The sequence below is a fragment of the Nyctereutes procyonoides genome, unplaced genomic scaffold (genome assembly GCF_905146905.1).
Source record: "Nyctereutes procyonoides isolate TBG_1078 unplaced genomic scaffold, NYPRO_anot_genome, whole genome shotgun sequence".
Lineage (NCBI taxonomy): Eukaryota > Metazoa > Chordata > Mammalia > Carnivora > Canidae > Nyctereutes > Nyctereutes procyonoides.
The window spans coordinates 55,537,176-55,547,542 of record NW_026575047.1 but is presented as its reverse complement, the minus strand read 5'-3'; the positions used below and the strand labels follow the sequence as shown (position 1 = coordinate 55,547,542).

Below are 10,367 nucleotides of genomic sequence, written 5' to 3'. Positions count from 1 at the left end.
ATGTAAAGATGCCTTTTGCAGGTCCCTACAGAAACATCACAGCACCCAAGATTTTCAAGAAAACTTCTGCCATCCTTTGTTGATAACTACTTTCCTTCTGAGAAATAATTTTTAGTTGGTTACAGGACTTCAGTAAAGAACGAAGTTATCTGAGCTATTCAACATGAGCTGGAAATAGTTTGACTCACCTATCTATATAGTTTGGTGTGCATTCCATCCTCAAACAGAAGTAGTATAAACACTATTGCTTGACAGTCTGCTTGAGATAAGGCAACTATGGTCTCATAGGGAGCTCTCTACAATCAGCTGACAGAGGAAGAGAAAATTCAAGCTCAGTTTATAGATGGTTTGCATGTTAGGCAGACACCATGTGAAAATAGACAACTGCAGGAATACAGCCCCTTTCTGTGACATCCTTGCAGGACAATAGTAAAGAGAAAACTCCCAGTGGGCAGAACTTTGTAAGTGTAGTTAATTGTTTACTCTGCTTGGAAGAACAGATTTCCAGACTTGAGATTATATACCAATTCTTGAGAATTGGCTGGTTGGTCAGAGATTGGAGGAAACATGACTAGAAAAATGATGCTAAGGAAATCTAGGGAAGAGGTATATAGGTAGACTCCCCCCACCCCAGGGTTTCTGTATTTATTTGGAAAGTGATTCAACTATAGAATGATGCATTTTTAGTGCTATGATCTCCAATGTTTTGAAATCTCTTTTCCTTGTAATTATGTTTGTTGCAATTTTATAATCCTGAAGAAATTATTTTATGTGAAGTTTTTATGTATTCAGGTATTTTGCAGGATGTCCAATGTGATCAGTAATAAAGGTTGCAATGAGGTAGTAGCTATGATCATAACTCTTGTAATCTAAAAATAACAGGGATTTTCTTTTCTGTACATGCAGCTATGAAGTTATCAGGTAATAACTGTCTATCTGAAAGGAACTGGTTATTTTTTCCTTGATCAATTAGTATATCAAGCTGAGAACCTGGATAAGAATTCACAAGATAGGTAGCATCTTCCATTTACTTTGATCTGTTTCCAAATATTCACTAAAGGATTTTTTTGTCACAAGAACAGAACCCTAGGTTGGAAACCAGAACAAATTCTGGCACAGATTTGTACTTTCCAGGATTCTTCAAAGCTCAGATCAGCTCTACATCCTCTCATAGAGTGGCCAAAAATAGATATCCTTTGGGGGTCCACAGGAAAATTGGCATTTATGAGTTGGGGAAGCTCCTCAGTTACAGAAGAGTACATTCTGTAGTTAGTTTTCCAAGGACCTCCAGTTGCATCCACATAAAACCCAGCACTGATGCCAGAGTCCCAGCTCTCATCTTCTCTTTAGCTTCTACTTTGCAGCCCACTTCAACACTGTCATGTTCAAAAACTTCCTGAAATCCACCAAAGCACTTGTTGATGGAAATCTATTTCAATGTCATTCTTCTCATGACCAATTACTTTGTCTATACTATATGATAAATGATCCTCTGAGATTGACAGTGGGGAAAGAAGAAGCACCTAGAACCAGGAAGGAATTTTTAAATGGGCAAAAATATGGAAATATTTGAGCCCTTGCAAATGTTCAACAAAGGGTTACCTTAGCAGAGGAGGAGGATTCCAACAATCTAGTGGATAGGATGTCCCATTCTGTGGATAGCAGTCAGTGTTTATCCCCAGCCACTCTGTAATTACTCAGTGGGCTCATGAACAAAGTGGTTATCACTGAAGGGATGGAAGATATACACGGGGCCAGTAACATGGATTGTTGCTCACAAAGACCAATCTGCTTATGAACACTGCTGAGTGAGCATCTACCATCAGTAGAGGCCAACACTGATTCCCTTATATGTCACCATTCCCCAGGAAACTCAGCCAGCAAGCTGGTGGCAACTTGTTTCCATTAGACTCCTTCCATCATGGAAGAGGTATTGTTTCATTCTTACTGAAATAGACACATATTCTAGATATGGATTTGCATTCTCTATATGTGAAGCTTTTGCTAAGATTAACTACTGGGGACTTAATGAGCACCTTACTCACTATTGTGCTATTACAATAGCATTGTTTTAGGGGTGGTGGAAGGGGAGGAGGGAGGGGGGTGGGGGTGAGTGGGTGACGGGCACTGAGGGGGACATTTGACGGGATGAGCACTGGGTGTTATTCTGTATGTTGGTAAATTGAACACCAATAAAAAATTAATTTATAAAAAAAACCAATAGCATTGTTTTTGATCAAGGAATTCATGTCATATCAAATGAAATGTATCAATGATTCCATGTTCATGAAATTCACAATCTTACCATGTTTTCCACCATCTTGAATAAGTTGCTATGATAGAACAGTGGAATGGGTTTATGAAGACTTAGTTACAGTGTCAGCTAGGTGATAGTACTTTGTGAGACTAAGGCAATGTCATACAAAAAATGTATATACTCTAAATCATCATTCAATATATTGCTGTTTTTCCCACAGCCAAGTTTCATGGGTCCAAGAAGCCAGGTGTAGAAGTGAGAGTGGCACCACTCAATATTGCCTCTAAAAATCCACCAGTAAGATTTTGGCTTACTATCCTTGTGACATTATGCTCTATTGTTCTAGAGGTCTTAGTTTCAAAGGGAAGAATGCTTTCACCCAAGTGAGACAAACATTCCTTTGAACTGGAAGTTAAAACTGACTCTAGGTTACTTTGAATTCCTCATGCCTATGAATCAACAGGCATATGAAGGAATTATTGTACTGGCTGATGTTCTTAATCCCAATTACTAAAGTGTAATTGGATTGTTATTCCACCACGGAGGTAAGAAAGAGCATGTAAGAAATGAAAGATATACTTTGTGTGTCTCTTAGTACCACCATACCCTGTGATTAAAGTCAATGGAAAACTAAAATTCAATTCAAGCAGGACTGTTAATGGTCCATACTCTTCAGGAATGGAAGTTTCGGTCACTCCATCAAGTAAAGAATATATATATTCTTTATACATATATAGTCTTTTTTTTAATTTATTTATTTATGATAGTCACACACACACACAGAGAGAGAGAGAGAGAGAGAGAGAGAGAGAGAGAGTCAGAGACACAGGCAGAGGGAGAAGCAGGCTCCATGCACTGGGAGCCCGATGTGGGATTCGATCCCGGGTCTCCAGGATCGCGCCCTGGGCCAAAGGCAGGCGCCAAACCGCTGCGCCACCCAGGGATCCCCATATATAGTCTTTATGACTCTTTACCTGAGGTTTATAAAGAATATTCATGTATAAAGAAAGAGTGAGAGTTATAATATCAGCTATAAACTCATGACCATTTACATAAATAAGATCTGTAATTGTTATAAATAGTTGTCCCTTGTTTTGTTATGAATATGTTGTGTGCATGTAGAAAATCTCTTTGTTTTCTTGTCTCTCTTATCCCTTTATAATATAAAATGAGATGTATTGAATACATTATGTTAACTTCATATCATAGTTTTAAGATATACAATATCAGGAAAAATAGTAAACATCACCTGCAAACATTAAATCCTCTTCTAGGGAAGGGTTATTGCATTTTTGGTTGTATACAGGATAGTTGTAATATGATAGGGAGAATTATTACATTTTATTTTATTTTACTAATATTTTATTTATTTATTTGACAGAGAGAGAGCACAAAGAGGGCGAGCTGCAGTCAGAGGAGAGGGAGAAACAGGTTCCCTACTGAGCAGGGAGCCCTGATGTGGGACTGGATCCCAGGACCCTGGGATCAGGACCTGAGCTGGAGGCAGATGCTTAACTAACTGAGTTGCCCAGGCACCCCAAGTTATGACATTTTAATTTTCTTTATTTAGAGATTAATGATGGATTTAAAGCAGAAAGATCTTTATCTATTTTCAAAGGAACGGACATTATTTACAACAGAATGTAAAGAAGTTCAAGACTGAGGCACCTGGGTTGCTTACTCTTGATTTCAGCTCAGGTCATGACCTCAGGGTCCTGGGGTGAGCCCTGCACTGGGCTTCCCACTCAGTGGGCAATCTGCTTGTCTCTCTTTGCTCACTCTGTCACTCTCAAATAAATAAATAAATAAATAAATAAATAAATAAATAAATAATAAATGTTCAACGCTAAAGGTTTTTTTTTTAAGTTTTTATTTGAATTCCAGTTAACATACAGTGTTTTCAAGTGTACAAAATAGTGATTCAACAATTCCATACAACACCCACTGGGAATCACAAGTTCACTCCTTAATCCTCTTAATATTTCTTGCAGGGTGAATGTAGAGGGGGAAAAAGGAACAATTGAATATCTATTAAAGAGCATTTAGAGGCACAGATTCCCTCCTTGCCTGAGCTCATTAGATGGCCACTATATCTATTCTCACCTAACCGGAAAGGATGGGCATGATATATTCAATGTGCAAAATGGGAAAATATGCATCCAGGAATACTTTATATATCAAGGCTGTCATTCAGAATAGAAGGAAAAATAGTTTCCAAGACACACATAAACCAAAAGAATTTGTAAACACTCAACCAGCCCTGCAAGAAATATTAAGAGGATCCTTTGAGTGGAGAGAGAGTCCAAAAGTAACAAAGACCTGAAGGTAACAGAGACAATCTACAGGAATGGCAACATTACAGGTAATACAATGGCACTAAATTCATGTTTCAATAATTACTCTAAATCTAATGGACTAAATTATCCAATCAAAAGATTCAGGATATCAGAATAGATAAAACAACAACAACAACAACAAGACCCATTGATATACTGCTTTATAAGTGACTCATTTTAGACACAAAGACACCTCCAGGTTGAAAGTGTGGAGGTGGAGAATCATTTATCATGCTAATGGACATCAAAGGAAAGCTGGAGTAGCCATCCTTATATCAAATGAACTAAATTTTTAGCCAAAGACTGTAATAAGAGTTGAAGAATGACACCAAATCATAATAAAAGGGAATAAGAAGCAAGAAGATCTAACAATTATAAATATTTATGCCCCTAATTTGGAAGCAGCCAAATATATATAACCAATGAATAACAAAATTAAAGAAATTCATTGACAATAGTACAATAATAGTAGGGGATTTTAACAGTGCACTCACAGCAATGGATCCACCATCTAAGCAGAAGAATGAGGAAACAGGGGCTTTGAGTGACACACTGGACCAGACTGACTTCACAGATATATTCGGAGCAATCCAACCTAAAGTAGCAGAATACATATTCTTCTCCAGTGCACATGTAGCATTCCCCAGAATAGATCACATACTGTGTCAAAAATCAGGCCTCAGTGGGTACTAAAAGATTGGGATCATTCCTTGCAAATTTTCAGACCACAATGATTTAAAATTGGAACTCAATGAAAGATGATATTTGGAAAGACCATAAATACATGGAGGCTAAAGATCATTCTACTAAAGAATGAATGACTCAACCAGAAAAATTAAAGAAGAATTTTAAAAATTCATGGAAACAAATGAAAATGAAAGTACAAGTGTTCAAAACCTTTGGGATGCAGCAAAGATGGTCCTAAGAGGGAAGTATATAGCAGTACAAGTTTTTCTCAAGAGATACAAAAGGTTTCAAATACACAAGTTAACCTTACCCCTAAAGGATCTAGAAAAAGAACATCAGATAAAGCCTAAATCCAGTAGCACAAGGGGGAAAAAAGATTAGAGGAGAAAGCAATGATATAGATTTTTATAAATGATATAGAAATTTAAAAAAAACAGATCAAAGAAACTAGGAACTGGCTCTTTTTTTAAAAAAAGATTTTATTTATGTATTCATGAGAGACACACAGAGAGAAGCAGAGACATAAACAGAGGAAGAAGCAGGATCCTTGCAATGAGCTGGATATGGGACTCAATCCCCAGACCCAGATCACTCCCTGAGCTGAAGGCAGATGCTCAACCATTGAGCCACCCAGGCATCCCTAGGAACTGGTTCTTTGAAAGAATAAATAAAATCAATAACCCCTTCACCAGACTTATCAAAAAGAAAAGAGGAAGGACCCAAATTAGTGAAATCATGAATGAAAGAAGAGAAATCATGACCAACAATGAAGAAATACAAATAATTATAACAATATTATGAGAAATAATGTCAAAAAAATTGGCAATCTGGAAGAAATGGATAAATTCTTAGAGCATATAAACTACCAGTACTGAAACAGGAATAAGTGGAAAAGTTGAACAGACCTATAATGAGCAAGGAATTTGAAGTAATAATCAAAAACCATCGGACAAACAAGAGTGCAGGGCTAGATAGCTTCACAGGTGGAATTCTACTAAATATTTTAAAAAGAATTAATACCTTTTCTTATGAAGCTGTTTCAAAAAACAGAAATGAAAATAAGTCTTCCAAACTCATTCTATGAGGCCAGCATTACCTTGATCCTAAAACCAAAGACATCTATAAAAACACTTACATATGGATATTCTTGATGAATATGAATGTAAAAATTCTCACCAAGATATTAGCTAATACATTCCAACAGTACGTTAAAAAGATTATTCACCATGACCAATTGGGATTTATTCCTGGGCTGCAAGGGTGGTTCAACATCCATAAATCAATCAAAGTGATTCATCACATTAAAGAACAAGAGCCATATTATCCTGTCAATAAATTCAGAAAAAAAAAAACATATGACAAAATATAGCATTTTTTCTTGATTAAAACTCTTCACAATGTAGGGGGGAGAGGAACATACCTCAATATCATAAGCCATATATGGAAAACCCACAGTGAATTTCACCCTTAATGGGGAAAAAAAGAGCTTTCCTGCTAAAGTCAGGAACATGACAGGGATGTCCACTACTACCACTGTTGTTCAACATAGTACTAGAATTCCTAAACTCAGCAATCAGACAATAAGAAGAAACAAAAGGTATCCATATTGGCAACAAAGAAGTCAAAATTTCACTCTTTGCAAATGACATGATACTCTATGTAGAAAACCCAAAAGACTGCACCCCAAGATTGCTAGAACTCATACAGCAATTCGGCACTGTGGCAGGATACAAAATCAATTCACAGAATTCAGTTACATTTCTATACACTAATAATGAAGCAGGAGAAGAAGAAATCAAGGAATTAATCCCATAGGCAATTGCACCAAAAACCATAAGACACATCAGAATAAACCTAACCAAAGAGGTATAGTACCTGTACTCTGAAATCTATAGAACACTTATGAAAGAAATTGAGGAAGATACAAAGAAATGGAAAAAGATTCCCTGCTCATGAATTGAGAGAACAGCTATTATTAAAATGTCTATACTTAACCAAAGTAACATAAATATTCAAAGCAATCCCTATCAAAAATGATCAATATTTTTCACAGAACTGAAACAACCAAAAATTATTTATTTTTTGTATATTTTTTATTGGAGTTCGATTTGCCAACATATAGTATAACACCCAGTGCTCATCTGGTCAAATGCCCCATTCAGTGCCTGTCACCCAGTCACCCCATCCCTGGCCCACTTCACCTTCCATTACCCCTTGTTGGTTTCCCAGAGTTAGGAGTCTCTCATGTTCTGTCACCCTCTCTGATTTTTCCCACTCATTTTCTCTTCTTTCCCCTATAATCCCTTTCACTATTTTATATATTCCTTGTAAGAGTGAAACCATATAATGATTGTCCTTCTCCGGTTGACTTCCTTCACTCAGCATAATACCCTCCAGTTCCATTCACGTTGAAGCAAATGCTGGGTATTCGTCGTTTCTAATGGCTGAGTAATATTCCATTGTATATATAGACCACATTTTCTTTATCCATTCATCTGTTGATGGACCCCAAGACTCCTTCTACAGTTTGGCTATTGTGGACATTCCGGCTATGAACGTTGGGGTGCAGGTGTCTCGGTCTTTTACTGCATCTGTATCTTTGGGGTAAATCCCAGCAGTGCAATTGCAGAGTCATAGGGTAGCTCTATTTTTAACTCTTTGGGGAACCTCCACACAGTTTTCCAGAGTGGCTGCACCAGTTCACATTCCCACCAACAGTGCAAGAGGGTTCCCTTTTCTCCACATCCTCTCCAACATTTGTTGTTTCCTGTCTTGTTAATTTTCACCATTCTCACTGGTGTGAGGTGGTATCTCATTGTGGTTTTGATTTGTATTTTCCTGATGGCAAGTGATGCGGAGCACTTTCTCATGTGCTTGATGGCCATGTCTATGTCTTCTTTGGTGAAAGTTCTGTTCATGTCTCTTTCCCATTTCATGATTGGATTGTTTGTTTCTTTGCTGTTGAGTTTAATTTATTTATAGATCTTAGATACTAGCCCTTTCTCTAATATGTCATTTGCAAATATCTTCTCCCATTCTGTACCTTGTCTTTGAGTTTTGTTGACTGTCTCTTTTGCTGTGCAGAACTTTTCATCCTGATAAAGTCCCAATAATTCATTTTTGCTTTTGTTTCCCTTGTCTTCATAGGTGTATCGTGCAAGAAGTTACTGTGGCCATGTTCAAAAATGGTACTGCCTGTGGTCTCCTCTAGGATTTTGATGGATTCTTGTCTCACATGTAGATCTTTTTTTTTTTAAATATTTCTTTATTTATGATAGTCACAGAGAGAGAGAGAGAGGCAGAGACAAAGGCAGAGGGAGAAGCAGGCTCCATGCACCGGGAGCCCGATGTGGGATTCGATCCCGGGTCTCCAGGATCGCGCCCTGGGCCAAAGGCAGGCGCCAAACCGCTGCGCCACCCAGGGATCCCCTCACATGTAGATCTTTAATCCATTTTGGGTTTATCTTTGTATATGGTATAAGAGAATGGTCTAGTTTCACTCTTTTGCACGTGGCTGTCCAATTTTCCCAACACCATCTATTGAAGAGACTGTCCTTTTTCCAGTGGACAGTCTTTCCTGCTTTGTCAAGTATTAGTTGACTGTAGAGTTGAGGGACCATTTCTGGGTTCTCTATTCTGTTCTATTGATCCATGTGTCAGTTTTTGTGCCAGTACCACACTGTCTTGAAGATCATAACTTTGTAATACAGCTTGCAATCCATCCGGCATTCTGATGTCCTCAGCTCTGGTTTTCTTTTTCAATATTCACTTGGCTTTTTTGGGTTTTTCTGATTCCACACAAATCTTAAGATTTTTTGTTCCAACTCTCTGAAGAAAATCCATGATATTTTGATAGCGATTCCATTAAATGTGTAAATTGCCCTGGGTAGTACTGACATTTTTACAATCTTAATTCTTCCAATCCATGAGCATGGAATATTTTTCCATCTCTTTGTGTCTTCCTCAATTTCTTTCAGAAGTGTTCTGTAGTTTTTAGAGTATAGATACTTTACCTCTTTTGTTGGGTTTATTCCTAGGTATCTTATGCTTTTGGGTGCAATTGTAAATGGGATTGATTCCTTAATTTCTCTTTCTTCAGTCTCATTGTTAGTATACAGAAATGCCACTGATTTCTGGGCATTGATTTTGTATCCTGTCACATTGCTGAATTGCTGTATGAGATCTAGCAATCTTGGGGTAGGGTCCTATGGGCTCTCCATCTACAGTATCATGTCATCTTTGAAGAGGGAGAGTTTGACTTCTTCTTTGCCAATTTGAATGTCTTTTATTTCTTTTTGTTGTCTGATTGCTGAGGCTAGGACTTCTAGTACTATGTTGAATAGCAATGGTGAGAGTGGACATCCCTGTTGTGTTCCTGATCTTAGGGGAAAGTCTCTCCATTTTTCCCCCATTGAGCATATTTGCTGTGGCCTTTTCATAGATGGCTTTTAAGATGCTGAGGAATGGGGCACCCCAGGTGGCTCAGCCGTTTAGCACCGCCTTTAGCCTAGGGCATGGTCCTGAAGACCCAGGATCGAGTCCCACGTTGCGCTCCCTGCATGGGGCCTGCTTCTCCCTGTCTGTGCCTCTGCCTCTCTCTCTCTCTCTCTCTCTGTATTCTCATGAATAAATAAATAAAATCTTTTAAAAAAGATGCTGAGGAATGTTCCCTCTATCTCTACATTCTGAAGAGTTTGATCAGGAATGGATGCTGTATTTTGTTAAATGCTTTCTCTGCATCTATTGAGAGGATCATATGGTTCTTGTTTTCACTGTTTTTGATGTGATCTATCACGTTGATTGTTTTATGAGTGTTGAACTAACCTTGCATTCTGGGGATAAATCCCACTTGGTCATGGTGAATAAACTTCTTAATGTATTGTTGGATTCCATTGACTAGTATCTTTTTGAGAATTTTTGCATCTGTTTTCATTAGGGATATTGGTCTATAATTCTCCTTTTTGGTAGGGTCTTTGTCTGGTTTTGGAATTAAGGGGATGCTGGTCATAAAATGAGTTTAGAAGTATTCCATCCCTTTTTATCCTTCAGAACAGCTTTAGTAGAATAGGTATTATTTCTTCTTTAAA

The 10,367-nt window shown here is 37.7% G+C and overlaps 1 pseudogene; it reads right to left on the bottom strand.

The window, feature by feature from the left end:
- Positions 1 to 780: 780 nt before the first annotated feature.
- Positions 781 to 1,444, bottom strand: LOC129510215 (S-formylglutathione hydrolase-like; annotated as a pseudogene).
- Between the last annotated feature and the right edge of the window lie 8,923 nt (positions 1,445 to 10,367).